The sequence below is a fragment of the Euprymna scolopes genome, chromosome 23 (assembly GCF_053919585.1).
Source record: "Euprymna scolopes isolate OS-2025 chromosome 23, ASM5391958v1, whole genome shotgun sequence".
Lineage (NCBI taxonomy): Eukaryota > Metazoa > Mollusca > Cephalopoda > Sepiida > Sepiolidae > Euprymna > Euprymna scolopes.
The window spans coordinates 121603106-121614422 of record NC_136504.1 but is presented as its reverse complement, the minus strand read 5'-3'; the positions used below and the strand labels follow the sequence as shown (position 1 = coordinate 121614422).

The window sequence follows — 11317 nt, the reverse complement described above, 5'->3', positions numbered from 1 at the left end:
GAAGTATGACGAGAGAGAGAGAGAGAGAGAGAGAGGGAGAGAGAGAGAGGGAGAGAGAGAGTTGGATCGGTGTGGGGTATGATGTGTGGTTGGTCTGTCTGCGACGGCAGAAATGTTTCAGCTCTTCTCTCTTATTTCTCTTCCTGGATGTCCTTGTGTTGACTTATATTTTTATGAAAAATTCCGTTAGTTGGAATTACTGTCCAATTATTTTCCCATTCTTTTTCTATTGTTTTATGTTTTATACTTTTAGCAATTTCAATCCAGAGTTAAATATTCCTTGCATTGTTTCCTCATTTAGATTTATATCAAAATGTAAGAGTGAAGTGAGTTCCAGTAATCCAATTTACCTCTGGTTTTGCCCGGATCCGATATTTTCCCGGCGATATCCGTCACCTACGCAGCACATTCTTGTGAAATATTGTTTAATAAGGTGGACTATATAAGTGATCATATAAAGTTATTTTACATATAATACACATGTTGGATAGAAGGATTACATAGAGCCTAATATATATATATATATATTTATATATATATATAAATATATAAATATGTATATAATTATATATATATATATAATTTTTTTTATTTTATATATTATATTTATCTTTATTTTTTATTGTTTATTTTTATTTATTATTTATTTATTTATTACTTTATTTATTCATTTATTTTTCCATCTAGTGTATTTTAATAACTCTTGCTGACATTTTCTAAAGTAATAACCTGCACATTTCAGTTTACCTCTTTTTTCCCTTTATTATTCGCGCCTTTTAACGTTATCCTGTTTGGGTCATTTTGACATTTGCTTTTCTAATTTATATTTAATTCTATCACCATTTAATCCTTTTCTATCTCTCTCTCTCTCTCTCTCTCTCTCTCTTCTTATTTACTGATTTTTAACTACACTTTGTTCTCGGCAGCCGTGTTAAAAACATATCTTATTTTTCTTTTATTAATATTATTGGAATTTTTCCCATTTTCCTTGTACATATTTGTGAATCATTCCACGGATTTCGGCCTTTTGGATTATTTTGGACCATCTTCCAATTACGCGATTTCCTTGAATTTTTTTGTGCGAATGGAAAATTAAATTTACTTTTTGGACTTACATTTTTGGATTTTACCGTTATTGGACACTTTTCCTTTAACCTGACTATCCATTCACATGAAATCATCTTTTTCTTCAGCATATTCCCTCTGCTTCACTTTTTGTTATCAAGTACGATTTTTAACTTACTTGCAGTTTCATCAAATTCTTTTATATGGAAAATCCGATGCCGCATTTTGCTAATTCCTACCCTCTAACGAGAAGGAAAGTATTTCTTCGAAACTCCGCAGAATTAGGATTATCCACTTATTACGTGTTTCCTTTTCAGATTAAATATGTTTTTAACCCCTTTGCAAAGTGTTATTTAACATGTTTTATTAACTATTTTCTCTTATATATATATATATATATATATATATATATATATAACATCTGTTAACTTATGAGAGTTAAATGTATGTATACAACCTATTAAATATATAACACAACTGTTAACTCATGAGTAATAACGCTTTATATACAACCTATTATGTATATTGCATATCTGTTTACTAACGAGTGTTAAACGTTTATATACAACATTTTATTTATATAACACATCTGTTTACTAATGAGTGTTAAATATTTATATACAACCTATTATATATATAACACACGTACTAACTTATGAGTGTTAAGATTGGTTGGTTGTTTTTGTTTTACGGCGTATCAACGATTTTCAGGTTATTTAATGCCGAATCCAGTTATTTTGAATAATATTTTTTTAATAGTATGTATATATTTTTTTCAAGTCGATTTCTATTTAAACAATAGTTGGGACCTTAACAGGTGCTACCATTTCGGGTCAGTGTGGACCTGGAAGCAATGGCAATTAAAGGGTGGCTCAACATTTCTCAAAGCCCGCAAGCTGGGGCCTCACCATCGGATATAGTTTTAGGTTATATCCAGGACCTATGCGTGTTAAACATTTATATACAACCTATTATATATATAACGAATCTGTTGACTTATTAGTGTTAAATGTTTATATAAAACTATTATATAGTGACTTTGCGTGTAAAACAATATTGTCAGTGTATATATAATGAGTATCTATTTACGTATGGATATTAAACATGTTGATATGTGATTTGCCTAGTCTTTTTTACATTGGCATCATCACTTATAAAGGTCCTGAGACCACTCGAGGATAAAGGTTAAGAGTATCAATTGGACAATATAGTAATCGTTGTAATGGAAATTCGGTAAAGTTGTAACGTGGAACAGCTCATCAAGAACTTGTTTACGTTGGACTTGAAAGCAGCCAGGTTGTAGTCTGCTGGAAAGCAGGAAAACGGAAGACAGTTCAACAGGCGTGCATCAGCAGTGAGATGTTTACTGGATCGATAGAAGGATCCCACTATTTTTCCAGTGGCCTTGGCAACAGATTTGATGTACGTGTTCCATTTCAGATCAGGAGTAAAGGTCAAGCCCAGAAGTTTGACAAAACATGACGAGAGCCATTCATTTCAATTGATGGCAGATGAGGATAAGAGCGTTGATGATATAAAGATACAAGCTTGGTTTTAGATGCATTAAAAGTAACAAGCAACTCCTTCCTTCATTGTACCGTGTGATCAAGATCAGAGGAGAGAGAATCGGAGAGAACTTGGTCGTTTGCGGTCTTAGATGTGCTACTATAGATGGCAGTTACATCAGCATAAATGTTTACGAATTATGTAAAGATGTTATTTGGAAGATCATCAATGTAGATCAGGAAGAGAGCTGGGCCCATGAGGGACTCCTGAGGGACTCCAGCATTAATACCGTGAACGCCTGATTTTTGCTCATCAATTACTACTCTTATGAACCTACCGGAAAGAAAGGATTTAATAACTGAGAAGTCTATATTTAGAAGAGTTCTTATAACATTTATGATCGTTTTAACGGTAATGTAATCTGTGAATGTATAGTGTTCTTTATTGTTGTTTTTATGTGTGTATACATATATAAATAGTGTATAACCAGAGTCTAAACAAGCCACACACGTCCTTGTCGGTGGGCACACCAGCAAAAGCCCCATTACCCCCGCTTTTCCTTTCATCAAAAGTGTTTTTTTACCACGAGATGAAACCACCATGAGCGGCATTTTATATGGATATTTCATTTATCCATGCTGGGTACCATTTCAGAGTTGGATAGGTTTATATATGACTACTCATTGATATGTCGCCCCCGTTTTACTTCGACGTGGGCAAAACCCCATCCGTCTGCTAACGGATTGGGTATCGAACTGATCGCATTCGTAACTAAAATACTACGTTTCTCAAAATCTTTCTTTTCTATGCCACATCACCCACGTAACTAAAGAGTCTTGTCTGCGTTTTGTCACATGCATTTGTTTACTATTATCATTAGCTAACATTCTATCTATCAAATTAACATTCCTGGCAACTATTAAATGTAAATATTTCAACTTAACACACCTTTTCGCATCGATAACAGTTTTCTATATAAACAATTACAATCACAATAATCGACTATTTTACATTACTGTAGACTAACAACATAACACAATTGTTCTCAAATAAATAAGCCCATGTAGGATACGGCCTCTCTATACAAACATGTATAACATAACAATGTTTAATGTTTATACTGTGTGTATATTCAGTGTTCATATAACGTAAAAACTATATTGCGGCGTGTATTAACAGTATTCAACAATCCAACGTACAAACAGGTGCCAAACTTTTTCCTGAGAATGTATGTATAACATAAATAATTCATAGTAAGATTTTGTTCCTTAGAAGCGCTGGTTGAGTTTGAATTAAATAAGATACGTATTATATAATTCAAACTCAACCAGCGCTTCTAAGGAAAAATATCTTAACGTGAATCTTACGTGACCAAACGCACCGTTCCGAGACTTAGAAATCTACCGTAGAAACAACAAACGGACTTATACTTGCTAATTCTCTACTCCAACAACAACATGGCCAAAAAACATACTGAAGATGAAGGTTTCCTTCGAAATATATTTATAAACATTAACATAAATTTCAATCAAAATAAATATCTTTTTATTTTGTAATAATGAGTTGTTTTGGCTTCAAGTCTATATAATGCGTATCTTATTTAATGAATAATTCATGTTTATTGAGAGGGTGCATGCGTGCACATGTTTACATATAATCCAATCGACAGTTCAATGTAACAGGACAAATATTTAAACATGGGTGTTATTTAACAAACTACTAACATCTTACTTGTGTCCGCTTTTGTACATATTTAACCGCACAATTTCTTAAACGGGACTCGAAAAGGACATTTTTCATCCGATAGAATAATATGACAACTATAGTTACACTTCATATAACTTTATTTCCGTGAATTTCCTGGCTTGCTTTAGAGGTTTGCAATATTTCTCTTGAATTCTATATCCTTCTATCGAAATATTTGTACTAACTAAAAATTGATCAGTCTGCTCGGAATCTTCCGGAAAACTCAAAGTATTTATTAACATTACATTTGGATGTAATTGTAGCCGTCACGGAAGCAATCTTGTTGCGAACTCTTTTTTCTTTCAAAGATATAACCACAAATGCGTCTCTGGATACTAATCGTTGTTGGTCCAAACCCCAATCTCTTGGTTTGGTTTGGCTGGATTGTTTCGCAGCAACTCAATCATTTTCGTGTTATATAATGCCGAATCCAGTTATTTTGGAAATAGTATTCATGTTGGATTCAGTTATTTTGTAGACGTCTTTTTTATTCTTCAAGCTCTTAGTATTTTATATCGTTTTGTTCTCTGCCCTGCAGAATATCAATGAGTTTTACAATGGTAGAGGGAAAATACTTATAGTATTAATGTTTGGTACAATTAAACTTAGGAAACCAGCCAGAAAGTGAGAGAGATAGAAAGAGAAAGGAAAATTGGAAGAAGGAAAAATGGGGGAAAAGTTGTTTATTTATTTATTTATTTTTACACAGTGATCACCACTTATCAAGGCCCGGAAGCCACTCAGGGATAAGGGTTATTGCAAGTACATTACGTTAGTGTGGAGATTTGATGAAGTGTTTACTTAAGGGGGCGGTTCATTAGGAATATGTTAACGTTGGACTTAAAGACATCCAAGTTGTAGTCCGGTGGGAAGCAGGCAGACGGAACAGAGTTCCACAGGCGTGCAGTTCTAAGAAAGAAGCTCTGTTCATGGAATCCGCGTTTTGATTTAGGCACAGATAAAGAGTTAATTCCAAAGTCCTTTGCTATCACTAACCTCTTTCGTGTTATAAATATTTTAAACTAGCTTTAAAATATTTGTCTCATGGGAAAATTCTGAATTTGCTATTATTTTTACTAACTTCTTCTCTAACATTCCCTTTGCCTATAATATATTATCTATTATTTAATGGTTACAAAATCTATTTACTTTAGACTACAAACTAGGTAATGCACTTATCCTGCTCTTCGCATAACCCAAATCTAAAACACTATTCCATTACATTAATTTTCTGAATATCGCTTCTAAGTATCTTTTCCTAAGACATCCCAAAAATATTTTCAGCATATTCTTACTTATCAATGAATACTTTTCTCAAAATATTTCATACAGATTAAAAATATATTTTGTTTCCAATAAATTATTTTCGTAAAACATTCTAATAAATTATTTTTTCTAATAAAATGTTCCCTCATAAATATTTTATTAAAATATTCCGGAAATGTATTTTTGAAATTTTTATTCTCACCGATTCTTTTTTTTTTAATGAAATATTCAAATAAACAGTGTTATTCATATTGCTTTTTTCAACTAAACTATTATTGTAAAACTATCTAATTAATTAATTTGGAAAACATTTTCCTTCAAAATAAATTAATTTCGTAGACCATTTCAATTAATTACTTGTTAAAATATTATTTTTTCCATAACATTTTCTCTTCAAACTTTCAAATTATTTTTCAGAACATTCTTCTTCGCAAATATCTTTTGTCTTCTAACATATCAATTAATTAGTTTTAAAAATATTCTTACCGTCCAAAAAATCATTTGTCTAAATTTCATTATATTTCGAAAGTGTTTTCCGTAATGTATTATATATTTAAACCATTCCGAATAAAATATTTTTCAAAAGTTTTTTCGCACAATCTTTAGCAAATCATCCACAAAAATTATTCTCGAGAGATTAATTTCTCCTGAATTACCTATTTTCGTAAAAAATCCACTAAATTATATTTCCAAAATATATTTTCTCATCAATAAATTATTTTTGTAATAGAGTTTTAAAATGAAAACGTTACGAGTCATCGCCTCGATCAATATATATGATGATGATGATGATGATGATGCTCACCCGATTATTTTATCTCGCGCGGTAGACGTAACGAATATATAATGAATATGATAACAATCTGTTCAACGTCCTAAGATACATCGTAACATAGAGTTCTATTATCATATCTGGGAGCGAGATATTCGGAGCATCCTATACTGCCTTGACAAGGCTTTGAAACCTAGTAGGTGAAATTGTTTTCTATTCCTACAACTCCTTTCCTATAGAAAAAATGTTGTGGGCCTGTCTTTGTTTTATCATTAACTTCATGCAAGAGCTCGTTGGAGCTCTAATGTATGGTCCCCACTTGCTAAACTTGTACAAAAAAAAGAGACGTCTAGCTACAACGACTATCAACAATTTCCCCACTCTCTCTCTTTACCTTAACTTGAAAGTAAATTCCATGAACAAGCATTCTTTGCCTACAACTGTTCGCACAAGACTGTTTCTTTGGCCTGCTTTTCAGCTGCCTTAAATAATGCCGGCTTCTAGTCTATTGTAAACAAGTTTTGTTGAGCCGTCCCTCTAAATAATCAATTTCTACCCTATTTTCATAACTAACTATTACTACGCTGTTGTCCCGGCAATCAAAGTGCACTAATTAAAACTTATCCTCGAGTGGCCTTCGGGCTTCGATAACTGGTGACACCTTGCAATAGAATAGATAACAGGGAAATGCAACGGTGCGTTCTACGAAAACCTGCTAATCATGATATTTACATATTCTTTTTGTCGAGTTTTTTATTGATGCATTCAGTAAACAATTTTTTTAACATACAATTCCATCACATGAGTAAGTGCATTAATTTTTTTCTAGGCTGTTATGCACATCTTCATGGTTATTCTTTCATCACGTTTCGGGCAACTCATCCTCAGGTCTTCTTGAAGTTGTTAACCGCGACAGGATAAGAATTCTGAGTCTCGTAACTATATCTCCGGTAATTACCGTTTCTATAGTTGTTGTTGTCACGCCACATTTTTGGCCACACAAATGCTCTAGCCTGCTTCGGTAGAATTTAAACCGCTATTTGTGAGTAATGCGCTCCTGAAACGGTAGAAAGCCAACGCCTCTATCCATTGTGCCACGAACTCCGAAGACGTCTAGAGATTGAGCTGGCCAAAACGTAGTAAGGATAACACGTCCACAAAAAAATAAATACACAAATTATGAAGCCTTATTTTAAAAGATTCCAATAAAAATAATATTCAATTGTTTCATAATGACAGCCTCTGAAGTTTTCTATGAGCTGAGGAAATCACCAAAAGTCACAGGGTGCTATTATTAAGATTATAGAGAGGGTGACGAACTGTCTTGATGCACATACTTGTCAAATCGTCTGGTCTTCTCTGAGCACTCTGGAAAGAAATTTCGCACAAATCTTCCGCATTTTCAGTTTCTCGCGAATAATTGTGTGTACAGTTTCCACACCGACATCAAACTATGCACTTATTGTCTCTATAGACATATAACGGTCCTTATCCATGAAATTCTTTATTTGGCCAATAAGCTCTGGTGTTCTGACTTTCTCACACCTGCTAAACATCTTATATCCCTCACAGGTACGCTACCTTCCTTAAATCTCTTATGCCACTCAAAACTAAGACAGGAATATTTTTTTTTTAATTAGGGGTCATCGCTTATCGAGGCCCGGCGTTTCTTTAGGATAAGGGGTAATGAATTTTGGACGTGAGTCAACATTATAACGATCATTAATTGTATAATATATATACAGGGCGGCTCAATAAAAACTTATTTATATTAGACTTGAAAACGGCAATTTTATATGAAGCAAATAAGCAACTTCAGGTTATTATGATCCACAAAGTGACGGGTCTTGGAAAGAAGCTACGTTCATTGAATTTTTGTTTACTTCTTGTTACAGGTAAAGAGTGGAGGAAATTATTCATAATTCTTGCAGCTAGACGAGTTAAGGTTACGAAAGGATAGAGTAGAAAAATCACCTTTTCCTTGAGTAAAAGGAGTTAAAGAGCCGAAAATGTTATCGCCAACTAGATTTCGAAGACAGTTTTGTACCCTGTCAAGGCAGGACAATTTTTCATTTAGGAGGTCAATCTTAGATTTGGCAACAATACTCCATCTAAGGACGTACGTGGCTTCAGTACAGACAAAGTATTGCTTCGAAATTGAAATACGTTTTTGTTCGATAGAATGATCCGACCATTTTCCAAGTGACTTTGCCAACCTAAAAATAACAGTGCACAGTTACACGTATATGTACACAGTGTCAGTGTTTTTGTCCATATCTTGTGACGAAGGGTACTCGGGTAACGTTGTTTATTCCTGCTATCGTGACCCCCAAAATGTGCAAAATATTAAATTGATCACACAATATACCTACAAAATTTTATTTTATAAAGTGCAGTCTTATTTTTAATTACAAATAATTTAGTCCTTTTAACAATTTAATAAATCTAACAGGGTTCACAAATTTGACAATCACCTCTTTCCTAAATTATATACAACTGTATATCTAAATATCAAACTACATTAAAGAATCGAAATCGGTAATTTTATAGGAATCGGATACTCAAAACAGAATCGGTAGTTGTATAGGAATCAGCAAAATTATTAGAATCGTCGTATCAGTAATGTATACACATCTCCTAGTTTGACAGAAGTAAACTACCGCCTTTATATACAGAATAAGAGGTGTACGGTCGTCAGAATTTTGTCCGTGTCAATGGTCCTATTTATAAAACAATTCTACACCATCGATTTGAAATGTCAGAACAATATGCTTTGCTATTATATGTTCTATTGAACCTTCATGAGCATCGTTCCCCAATATATAATCTCGTTAAATCATACGAGGCATTGAATTGAAATTTCTTCAATAATTTTCCGGACTTTCTTTTTCGTATGCCCACTTTTATTGCTAGTACACATATGAAAATGTAGTCTCCTTAGGAAATAACCAAAAGTCATAGGATGTTATTATTTAGATTTTAGGAAGGATGAAGAACTGTCTTGATACCGGTATTGGTCAAATAGTCTGGTCTTCTCTGAGCGCCCCTGAAAGAAACTTCGCGAAAATCTTCCGCATTTTCAGTTCCTCGCGAATAATAGTATAACAGTTTCCACACTGACATAAAACTGTGCACTTATAGTCTCTACAGACATATGACTGCCCTTATCCATGAAATTCTTTATTTGACAAATCAGCTCTGGTGTTTTGACTTTCTTACACATCCCACACCTCTAATAATCTCTCACAGACACGCTACGTTCATTAAATCTCGTATGTTACCAAATACTGATGTTCTATTCATACAAGACGCCCTAAAAGCAATCTAAAGCATCCCATAATTTTCTGCATCATTTTTACAATTTTAAAAGAGAATTACATTGCATATCATTCTTCTAATGCGTCCTCACGTCTATATTTCAATTTTAGAAATTCACCTGCTCTGACAATAAGGTTTTAGTAGCGGTATATTCCAATTCCGGCTTTAGCTGTTCATTTGAAGCTGAAATCCTAAAAATTGGTCAGTCATCTCATAAGATGTATAGCAATAACATACTGTATTTTCAATAATTTATGACAATTTTAAATGTCTATAAAAACGTCTGGAAACTTATTGACGGCACCTCGTAATACCGAGTTTACGCCATTGATTTTTGCCAAATCAGGATACTCAGGCAGAATAAGGCTCGGAATTTTATTGGAATTTTTCCAGCAGTTAACGCATGACGCATGGATTGTAATAAAAAGAAGTTTCTTAATATTTTTACAGAAAAGCTAAACAGTTTTTCAATGCTAAAGTACAATTTCTATTATTAAAAACGTGATTCATGTTTTTTAAAAAGTTTTACGAAAATCTATGAAAAATTAAAAAAAAAATAATCAAGCCAAACACTCATTGTAAGGTAAGTTTCATAACATAAATTGGATTTTTAACGATCTTATTATGATTGTATATTTTTTGTTAAATAAACATAAATGTTTTGCTTTATAATAATTAACCAACGATAACTAACAAATGTTTTCTGTGTTAATTTTTTTTCTATTGTGATATCTTTGGGTCAGCGTTTTGGCACCGGCGTTTGGCGCAAACTGCAAATGTCGATTAATTTCGAATGCTTTGTCTGTTCAGCGCGGAACGATAAAATTGTCACCCTAGAAAATACAACGTGGTTCTATTTCAATTTGATGAAAACCGTTTTTTTTTGTTTTTTTTTGTTTTTGTTGAAGACCGTCTATAAGTTGACCAATTGTGTACAAATTTAAAGGGTGATAGAATTCTTTTATCATGTCTGAAATTATTCAACGAGCAAGGTTGGAGATGCGCCGCTGTAAAAGACATGCTCTTTATCGATCCAAATTATGACGACGGGACGATTACTAGCACCTTCAAAATACAAATCCGACCGGTTCAACGCTTGCGGACACAGCTCAATGAAGTTTCTAGAAAGGGTTATGGTTTTTAGTATGGTTTCTAGTAAGGACCACATCATGCCACCTCGTATTTTTGAAGTCGGCTTGAAAGACAACACCAAACTGACCCATGGGTGTGCTGAAGAGTGTGGTGATCCCTTGCTAGAATCAAATAGCCGCTGGCAATCGCTGAGCGTGATAGCAGGACTCGGCGCTGGCTCCCCTCTAAAGAGACCCAGAAGACAGGTTCAGAAGTAGCTAGGCCTTTGTATCCTTCTCCCACTAGTCGTCCTCCTTTGACCTAAACTCGCTCGAAAACCTCGGAACTATGTCGAGAACATCACCAACATTGCCTAGTACATCACCAAAACCAGCTTGATCGCTGCCATCCACCGAGAAACCGGTGCTTTTTGTAAAGGCATGCTCCCAGTTACAGACCCGTATCGACGCCGTGACTGAAAGCGACTACATATAATAGTAGTCAGCTCTACTACATAACGTTACCTGAATTGATTTTTTAAAAAATTTAAAATAAAGTTGTTTTCTTTACGGC

General features: G+C 33.7%; 1 protein-coding gene across 3 annotated transcripts in view; it reads right to left on the bottom strand.

The window, feature by feature from the left end:
• Window positions 1-11317, bottom strand: part of LOC145246173 (uncharacterized) — a 422674-nt gene that overhangs the window by 226661 nt on the left and 184696 nt on the right. The window lies entirely within an intron of this gene.